The sequence below is a fragment of the Carlito syrichta genome, unplaced genomic scaffold (genome assembly GCF_000164805.1).
Source record: "Carlito syrichta isolate Samal-C Ts95f unplaced genomic scaffold, Tarsius_syrichta-2.0.1 Scaffold316038, whole genome shotgun sequence".
Lineage (NCBI taxonomy): Eukaryota > Metazoa > Chordata > Mammalia > Primates > Tarsiidae > Carlito > Carlito syrichta.
In genome coordinates this window covers 47832-57975 of record NW_007260134.1, presented here as the reverse complement: position 1 = coordinate 57975, position 10144 = coordinate 47832, and the positions used below count along the sequence as shown (strand labels likewise).

General features: G+C 47.1%; 1 protein-coding gene across 8 annotated transcripts in view; it reads right to left on the bottom strand.

The window, feature by feature from the left end:
• LOC103276328 (IST1 homolog) overlaps positions 1-10144 on the bottom strand; it is an 85023-nt gene that overhangs the window by 29839 nt on the left and 45040 nt on the right. For 5 of the 8 annotated variants that reach the window (XM_008073732.1, XM_008073734.1, XM_021706839.1 and 2 more), the window contains exon 1: positions 2892-3088. The exons of 1 other annotated variant lie outside the window; for it this stretch is intronic. The gene's annotated coding sequence lies outside the window, so the exon portion shown is untranslated. Of the gene's footprint in view, positions 1-2519; positions 2559-2891; positions 3089-10144 lie in introns of those variants that run through there. 2 more of the 8 variants (XM_021706841.1, XM_008073733.1) reach the window with 2 other exon arrangements.

The following is a 10144-nucleotide window of genomic DNA, read 5'->3' as shown; positions in this document are numbered from 1 at the left end:
TGGGAGCATGCCACTGCACTCCAGCCTGGGTGACAGAATGAGACTCCAACTCAAAAAAAATAAAAATAAAAAGAAGCATGGGCTATATATGATTAAGACTTGATTCCAAGTTTTTTTTTTTGGAGTTGAAGTCTCACTGTATTGGAGCGCATTGGCACACTCATGGCCACCACAGCCTCAACCTGCTGAGCTCAGGTGATCCTTCCACTTCAGCCTTCCAAATAGCTGAAATTACAGGAACACACCACCACTCCAGCCAATTTTTTGATTTATTGTCGAGATGAGGTCTCACCAAGTTGCCTGGGCTTGTCATGAACCCGTGGGTTCAGGCAATTCTCTCACCTCGGCCTCTCAAAGTGCTGGGATTACACGCATGAGCCACTGCACCTGGCAGATTCTGAGTATTTGAAAAGAAAGAGAGCTCAAATTAAATATACTAGAGTTTGGGATTCTGGAGCTCCTGATCAGTTACAAGTCAGACACAACAAGAAAGAGAGGGAAAATGAAAAATTATCTTAAAAGAATAACAACACTAATTTAAAATAAGATTTGGGCCAGACGTGGTGGCTCAATCCTGTAATTCCAGCATTTTGGGAGGCTGAGGCGAGAGGACTGCCTGAGTCCAGGGGTTTGAGACCAGCCTGGGCAACTTGGTGAGACCTCATCTCTACAAAAATAAAAATAAAAAATTAGGTGGGCGTGGTGGCATGCGCCTGTAGTTCCAGCTACTTGGAAGATTGAGGCGGAAGGATCGCCTGAGCCCAGCAGGTCAAGGCCGTGGTAGCCGTAAGCGTGCCACTGCACTCCAGCCTGGCAGCCCAAGTGAGACTCCAACTCAAAAATAAAATAAAATAAGATTTGGGGGAGTAGTGGCTCATGCCTGTAATCCCAGCACTTCGGGAGGTGGAGGCAAGAAGACTGCCTAAGCCCACGGGTTTGAGAACAGCCTGGGCAACTTAGCAAGACCTCATCTTTACAATAAAAATCAAAAAATTAGCCAGGTGTGGTGGCATGCCTGTGATTCCAGCTACTTAGAAGGATGAGGCAGAAGGATCACCTAAGCACAGCAGGGAGAGGCTGCGGTAGCCATGAGCATTCCACTGCACTCCAGGCTGGGCAACAGAGTGAGACTCCAAGTCAGAATCAAATAAAATAAAATAAGATTTGTCTGGGCCCAGTGGTTCAAGCTTGTAATCCCTGCACTTTGGGAGACCAAGACAGTAAGACTGCTTGAACTCAGGAGTTTGAGACCAGCCTGGGTAACAAACAAAGACCTCATCTCTACAAAAAAAATCAAAAAATTAACTGGGCATGATGCCACCTGCCTGTAGTCCCAGCTACTCCGGAGGCTGAGGCAGAAGGATCACCTGAGCACAGGAGATTGAGGCTGGACTGCAGCCTGGGCAACAGGTGAGACCCTGACTCAAAAATAAATAAATAAAATAAAAAGATTTAAGAAACTGGACGATTAAAAAAATGTAGGGCGGGCACAGTGGCTCACGCCTATAATCCCAGTACTTTGGGAGGCCGTAGGTGAGAGGATTATCTAAACTCAAGGGTTCCAGACCAGCCTGGGCAACTCGGGCAACTTGGGAAGACCTCGTCTCTACAACAAATCAAAAAGTTAGCCAGGCGTTGTGGTACGTGCCTGTAGTTCCCGTTGCTTGGAAGGCTGAGGCGGAAGAATCCCCTGAGCCCAACAGGTTGAGGCTGCGGTGACCGTGAGCGTGCCACTGCACTCCAGCCTGGGCGACGGAGTGAGACTCCAACTCAAAAAAAAATTTCAAAACCATAGCTCCCACAAAGAGTTATTTGAGGCCAGACTTTAAGTTTGCTACTGCAGAGAGTGAAAGTGGTTGTGTCTTTTGTGATGCCACAGTACTGTTACCTAATTATTATTTATGTATTTCAGAGTTGGAGTCTCACTTTGTCGCCCAGGTTGGAGTGCGGTGGCACGCTCACGACCACCGCAGCCTCGACCGGCTGGGCTCAGGCGATCCTTCCACCTCAGCCTTCCAAGTAGCTGTAACTACAGGAGCGCGCCACCACGCCCCGTTAGTTTTATGATTTATTGTAGAGACGAGGGCTCACCAAGTTGCCCAGGCTGGTCTCGAACCCCTGGACTCAGGCAATCCTCTCGCCTCGGCCTCCCAATGTGCTGGGATTACAGGCTTAAACCACCGCGCCCGGCCTGTTACCTAATTATTAAACGAACGCTGTGAGGTCCCTATCCTCGTTCAAGTGTATTAAGCTGGCGAGTTTCAAGCACTCCCTTCCAGCACCCGGGAAGAGGAGCGCTGGCAACACAAAGAGGGGGGCAAGGACCGCGCCGCAGGCTGCTCACAAGGCCTCTCATCACACTCTCAGGGGTCTAAGAAAGGGCGCAGAGGCCGCTGTTTGCTTCAGCAAAATCAAAAGGTAATTTTCTCTGGCCAAAGTGGGCCCAAGGCCAGGCCCCCCGCGACAAGCCCAGGAAACCACGGCGAAAGCCTTCTCGGGCACTGGAAACCCGACCTTACCGAAGTCTCTCCGGGCCAGAGGAAACAGGGTAGGGGCGTCGCCTTAGAGCCCAAGCCGAGTCGCCGCAGGGAAGAGACGACTCGGGGAAGGGGGAAGACGGAAAAGTTTGCCGGCTTCGAGCATCCAGAACCCGCTGTCTCCAAGCGGCTCGCGGCCTTGCCGCGACCCCCAGTCCTCCGCCCGGGGCCGCCTCCAGCGCCGCAGCACCTCAGGCCTGAGCCTCGGCCTGAACCCCACTTCCAGGATCCTTTCCTTTCTCCTCATCCGCCACCTCCGAAGTCGTTTGAACCCTGGCCCCTAGGGCCGGCTGAGCCGGAGCGCAGAGCGCAGAGGAAGACGAAGGCCCTAGACGCCAAGGATGCCACACTCACCTAGCCGGTCCCAGGCGTGAACACAGCACAAACCGATTCCGGAATCAGGACTCAACATCCAAAATGGCGTCTTCCTCGGACTCAGCACAGCAAGCACGGGCGGAGGGATCCCGGAGGCGGAGCCAGCCACGCCCTCCTTCCCAACGATTGGCTGCGCTCCCGCCGCTGCCGGGACCTACGCGCCAAGGACTAGGGGCTCCCTCCCTCGACTCCCTACGGAGCCGGCGCGGCCAGGGACTTCTTCCCACGGCGGAGGTACGGGCCGTGGCGGACAGCAAGTCTCGCTGTCTGAGTCACCTGGTGAGGACGCGCCCTGGGCTGCTCTTTGGAAGCGGCGAGGTTGGCAGGCTCTTCCGCTCCGCGCCCTCTACCTTTGTTCCGGAAGGTATCAGTCCCCGGAACTGCCGGCTCCGGTCTCGCCTCTCAAACGCCGGGAGTTACTCTTATGAGATTTGCGCCAGATCGCGCTTCAGTCTCCCCGTGCCCTCGGAGGATTCCCCGGGGGAAGGGGCCGAGCGAGTTTCGACCTTTCTCCGGCAGCGTCTACACCCAAGGTCCCTCCGTTTCCATCTACTGACTCTGATTCCCCTGCCCCGCGTTTAAGCCAAGTCTGACTGCTCTTTCAACCAGAATGTCTCCGGTGTGTGTTTAAGCCACCAATGTTTCCTCACCACCACATTCTCTGGCAATTTATCGTACCTCTGTATCCAGAGGAAACTTTTTCATGTAGTTATCTTTGTCTTTAATTTGAAAACCATTCTCTTGGCTTAGCTTTGGAAGGGGCGTCCGAAAAGCAACCTTCCCCCTGCTGTAAAGACTGCATCTACGGAGGCCAAAATTGTGGTTTGCGGAATTGTGATGGGGCAGTCATATGACAGGTAGGAGTTAAGCATTACCGTAAGAGGATTATGTGAATCTCGAAATAATGTGCCTGTATAACCATTTGCAGCATTTCGAGATAAAATCGGGTCCCAGAACCTCAAAACACAGTATTTGGTGCCTTTAAAAGGCGCGAATCCCCCCCCCCCAGTAAATACATGCATAAAGGAATCAAGAAGAAAGAAAGAAAAGGGCCGACTGCTTTAATCTAAAGACCTCTAGAGACACAGCTGCCAAATGTAATGTGTGTGGACCTTTTTTAAGATGCTGTTTCAAACAAACCAATTATAAAAGACGTTTTTGAGACAATTGGGGAGTTACATCATGGATTAGATATTAAATTATTGGATAATACCGAATAACCTAAGAATTGCTGTTTTATCAAGCATGAAACTGGCATAGAGATTTGAAAGAAAATGTTCTTTTTTAAATTTTAAGACATGCATACTGTATGCAGGGGTAAAATGGTGCCAAAATCTTGATAATTGTTGAATTGGATGATGGCTACTATTGTACTATTTTCTCTACCTGTAACTGTTTTAAAATATTCATCACCAGCTGGGCTCAGTGGCTCAGCCTGTAATCCGGCTTTGGGAGGCTGAGGTGAGTGCATTGCCTGAGCCCGCATTTGAGACCCGCCTGGGCAACTTGGCGAGACCTCATCTCTACAATAAATCAAAAAAATTAGCCGGGCGTGGTAGCGTGCACATGTAGTTTCAGCTACTTGGAAGACTGAGGCGGAAGGATCACTGGAGTCCAGCAGGTCAAGGCTGCAGTGGCAGAGAGCGGCCACTGCACTCCAGTCTGGACGATGGAGTGAGACTCCAACTCAAAAAAAAAAAATGTTCATCACCAATAGCCAAAAAGTGAAAGCAATACAAGTACCTATCAAGGGATGGATGCATAAACAAAAGAAGGTATATACATGGAGTATTACTTAACCTTAAAAAGGAGGGGAATCTGACACATTCAACAACATGGATGAAGATATTGTGCTAAGTGAAATAAACCCACCACAAAAGGACAAATACTGGATGATTTCACTTATATGTGTTACCTAGAGAGTTGACTTCAAATTCTTTTTTTTTTTTTTTTGAGTTGGAATCTCACTCTGTCGCCCAGACTGGAGTGCAGTGGCCGCTCTCTGCCACCGCAGCCTCGACCTGCTGGGCTCCGGCGATCCTTCCACCTCAGCCTTCCGAGTAGCCGGAATTACAGGCGTGCACTACCATGCCCGGCTGATTTTTTGATTTATTGTAGAGATGAGGTCTCGCTGCCCAGACGGGTCTCAAACCCGCGGGCTCAGGCAATTCACTCATCTCAGCCTCCCAAAGGCGCGGGATTACAGGCTAAGCCACCGAGCCCAGCGACTTCAAACTCTTAGAGACGAACAGTAGAATGGTGGTTGTTGGGGACTAGGGTAGGGGAGAATGGAAAATTGCTTAATGGGTTCAGAGTTTCCCTTTGAAAAGAAGAAAAAGTTCAGGAGAAGGATAATGATGATGGATGCACGATAATGTGAATGTACTTAATGCCACTAAACTGTACATTTAAAAATGACTAAAAGAGGCCAGGCTTGATGGCTCAACCTGTAATCCGAGCACTTTGGAAGGCCAAGGCAAGTAGATTGTCTGAGCCAGTGGTTTCAAGACCAGCCCAGGCAACTTGGCAAGAGCTCATCTCCACAATAAATCAAATATTAACCAGGCATGGTAGTGCACTCTGTAGTTCTGGCTACTTGGAAGGCTGAGGCAGAAGGATCACCTGGGCCCAGCAGGTCAACACTGGAGTGCCACTGCACTCCAGCCTGGGCGGCAGAGTGAGACTCCAACTCAAAAAATAAAAATAAGCCAGGCTCGGTGGCTCAGCCTGTAATCCTGTGCCTTGGGAGGCTGAGGTGAGTGAATTGCCTGAGCCCGCGGGTTCAAGACCCGCCTGGGCAACTTGGTGAGACCTCATCTCTACAATAAATCAAAAGATTAGCCGGGCATGGCAACACACGCCTGTAGTTCCAGCTACTTGGAAGGCTAAGGCGGAAGGATCGCTGGAGCCCAGCAGGTCGAGGCTACGGTGACCGGGAGCGGCCACTGCACTCCAGTCTGGGTGACAGAATGAGACTCCAACTCAAAATAAATAAATAAATAAATTTAAAATAAATAAATATTAGACCGTAATCCAATGTGACTTGTATCCTATAAAAATGGAAATTTGGTGACGCACACACACAGAATGCCATCTGAACATCAAGGCAGAAATAAGGGTAATGCGTCTACAAGCCAAGGAAGCTAAGAGAAGGGCATGGAGCAGATTGTTCCTCACAGTCATTAGAAAGAACCAAATTGTCAACACCTTGAACTCAGACTTCTAGCCTCCAGAACTGTAAATCAATTTTCTGTTGTTTAAGCCACCTAGTTTGTGGTATTCTGTTATGGTAGCCCTAGCAACTTAATATCCGTTACCAGACTTCTCTCCCAAAAAGTTCTACCACTTTATTCTCCTAGTAAGAGTGCCCATTTCCTCATATTCCCCAACTGTGGGCATTATCAATCTCAAAAATTTCTGAAGCTAAGAGAAAATATTTTCATTTGTAATTAGTAAGATTGACTATCTAGTGAAGAGTGGGTTCATGATTGTCTCTTGTGCTTCTTCTTAATGGTACAAATACATTTTCAAAGAAATGCATAAAATGGCCAACCACATACACAGCTGAGGAAGATCTACAGTGAAAATACATCTCATTTCGGCGACTTGGAAGGCTGAGGCAGAAAAATAGCTGAAGCCCAATAGGTCAACACTGGGGTGGGTGTGAGTGTGCCACTGCACTCCAGCCTGGGCAGCGAGTGAGACTCCAACTCAAAAAAAAGAAAAGGAAAGTAAGTCTCTGGCTGGGCTCCGTGGCTCAGCCTGTAATCCCAGCGCTTTGGGAAGCCGAAGTGAGTGGACTGCCTGAGCCTGCGGGTTCGAGACCTGCCTTGGCAACTTGGCCACACCTCATCTCTACAATAAATCAAAAACTCAGCCGGGCATGGTAGCACATGCCTGTAATTCCGGCTACTCGGAAGGCTGAGGAGGGAGGATCGCCAGAGCCCAGCAGGTCGAGGCTGTGGTGGCCGGAAGCGGCCACTGTACTCCAGTCTGGGCAACAGAGTGAGACTCCAACTCAAAAAAAAAAAAAATCATCCGGGCGTGGTAGCGCATGCCTGTAATTCTGGCTACTTGGAAGGCTGAAGCGGAAGAATCGCCGGAGCCCAGCAGGTCGAGGCTGTGGTGGCTGGGAGTGGCCACTGCACTCCAGTCTGGGCGACAGAGTGAGACTCTAACTCAAAAAAAAAAAAGAAAAGAAGTCTCTCTCCTCTGACCCTTAGCCTTTCATTATCCCTCTCCAGAACTAGAGCAACTATAGTTTCTTAATCTCTGTGCCTTGATTTCCTCATGTATGAGAATATTGTCTATCTTAAGTTTTTGTGAGCATAAATGTTTTAATTTATGAAAACCTCTTAGAACAGTGTCTGACAGATGTTTAATGCTATCAATATTCTTCCAGTGATATCTGCATTTAAAACTATATGTATGCCTTTTTTACACATATAGTAGCTTAGTAAAATACTACATTTAACTTGCTTTAAGGTTCTTAGAAGCAGGGCACAGCGGCTCACACCTATAATCCCAGCACTTTGGGAGGCTGAGGTGAGAGGATTGCCTGAGCTCACAGGTTCGAGACAAGCCTGGGCAACTTGGTGAGACCTCATCTCTACAACAAATAAAAAATATTAGCTGGGCATGGTGGCATGTGCCTGTAGTTCCAGCTACTTGGAAGGCTGAGGCGAAAGGATCCCCTGAGCCCAGCAGGCCGAGGCTGTGGTGGCCGTGAGTGTGCCACTGTACTCCAGCCTGGGCAACACAGTGAGACTCCCACTCAAAAAAAAAAAAAAAAAAAGATATCTTAGATACCAGGTGCGGTGGCTCAAAACTCTAATCCCAGCACTTTGGGAGGCTGAAGCCAAAGGATTGCCTGAGTCAAGGGGTTCAAGACCAGCCTGGGCAACTTGATGAGACGTCATCTCTATAATAAGTCAGAGAAAAAAAATTAGCCGGGCATGGTGGAGTTATCAGTAACTCTTTCTTTTAAAAGGCGACATATTCCATTGTATATGTGTTCCATAATTTTTTATTTTATTTATTTATTTATTTTTTGAGTTGGAGTCTCACTCTGTCGCCCAGATTGGAGTGCAGTGGCCGCTCCCAGCCACTGCACCCTTGACCTGCTGGGCTCTGGCGATCCTTCCACCTCAGCCTTCCAATAATGTGAATTGTACTTGGTAAGTTCCTAGAAGCAGAAGAACTAGGACAAAGAGCAGGTACATTTTAATTTTAATAGATATTGCCAAATCACCCTCAAAGAGGAAGTATTAATTCATACTACTACCACCAATGTATGAGAGTTCCCATTTCCTATTCTTTTCTCTTTTTTTCTCTCTCTCTCTTTTTTTTGGGTAGGAGTCTCACTCTGTCACCCAGGCTGGATGGAGTGCAGTAGCATGCTCATGGCTACCACGGTCTCAACCTACTGGGCTTAAGTGATCCTTCTGCCGCAGTCTTCCAAGTAGCTGGAACTACAGGCATGTGCCACCACACCTGGCTAATTTTTTAATTTTTTGATTTATTGTAGAGATGAGGTCTCGCCAAGTTACCCAGGCTGGTCTCAAATCCCTGGACTCAGGCAGTCCTCTTGCCTCAGCCTCCCAAAGTGTTGGGATTACAGGTGAGCCACAGCGCCCGACTTCCCCATTCTTTCTGTTGCACTGTGTGTTTAGATAACTTTGGGGTTTTTGACACTATTACAACCGTGTTCAAACCATGAAAGTAAAGATGAGCTAAAAGTATCAATGAGCTTCATCTAATACATGGATTCAGCAATCATCTTCTGTGTCTTGGGTTTTATCAAAACCCATCTTGCTAATTATTTATATCCTGTAATATATCAATTGTGAATTGTACCACAACCAACTAGTTATTCAAAACAGTAAGTCTGGGGGAAAACAATAACAAAAACAAAAACATTATCTCTGTCCCTGCTAAACAGACCAATTCATTCACAAGCTAAACATAAAAAACAGTCTCATGCTGTTTCACTTGAAAATCCTGTTTTGCTGTTAGAACAAAAATTAACACATAACATTTCTCTGGTAACTAACCTGGTAGTCTTTTTTGTGTAAATGGTTATAACTAGTAGCTGTAACTAAAGCTTGGTATAGTGTTTGAACCCAATAGAATGTGAGCTCATAACAGGCCTGCAAGCCCCCAGTCAATCCCACCTGTTTTTGTTCAGCCTCTCCAGCTAACAATGGTTTTTACATCGTTAAAGTATTGTTAATAAAAAATAAGTGGAGCCGGGCTCAGTGGCTCAGCCTGTAATCCCACGCCTTTGGGAGGCTGAGGTGAGTGGATTGCCTGAGCCCGCGGGTGCGAGACCCGCCTGAGCAGACGAGACCTCATCTCTACAATAAAATCAAAAAAATTAGCCAGGCATGGTAGCGCGCACCTGTAATTCTGGCTACTTGGAAGGCTGAGGCGGAAGGATTGCCGGAGCCCAGCAGGTCGAGGTTGCGGTGGCCAGGAGCGGCCACTGCATTCCAGTCTGGGCGACAGAGTGAGACTCCAACTAAAAAAAAATAAAATAAAATAAAAAATAAGTGGGGAGTAGGGGTAGTAGAATATGTGGCAGTGACCTTATGTTGTCCATAAAACCAAAAACAGTTACTACCTTTCCCTTTAGAGAAAAAGTTTGCTGACTCCTGCAGTAAAAGAAAGTGTTCCATATTGAGTAAGAGAAAGAAGGGGAAGATGATAGTCATAGAATTGTTTTGTTTTAACTAGTAACGTTTAGAAAGGGGAACATCTCAGGCAGCTTTTAGACTAAAGAATGTAAAATGAAATAGGAACCACTCTGGACCTTTTCCTAAAACCTAAGAAAAAAAAAATTAAGATAACTTTTTAGAGCACGATGAAACAATTCTTCAAAGAACTTATCAATGTCACTAATGAGAGCTATAAGATATTAAATATCTCTGTGTCATTTTCAAGTTTACAAAGTACTTACAAGCACATTACCTCAGTTGTTGTTTCGCAGCATATATGAAGTAAGTCAGAAATCATTATCAGTTTTTATAGGAGGAAAGTGAAACTCAGCACTATAAAGTGACCAATCCATGGTCAACAGTTATTAGTGCTGGGATCACATCCTAAACCCAGACCTTGAGGCTCAACATCATATACTTTCCTTATATCCATATTTCCATAATAATTTGCATCCTTGTTTTTTTTTTTGTTTGTTTTTTTGTTTTTGGGTTGGGGTCTCAATCTGTCGCCCAGAC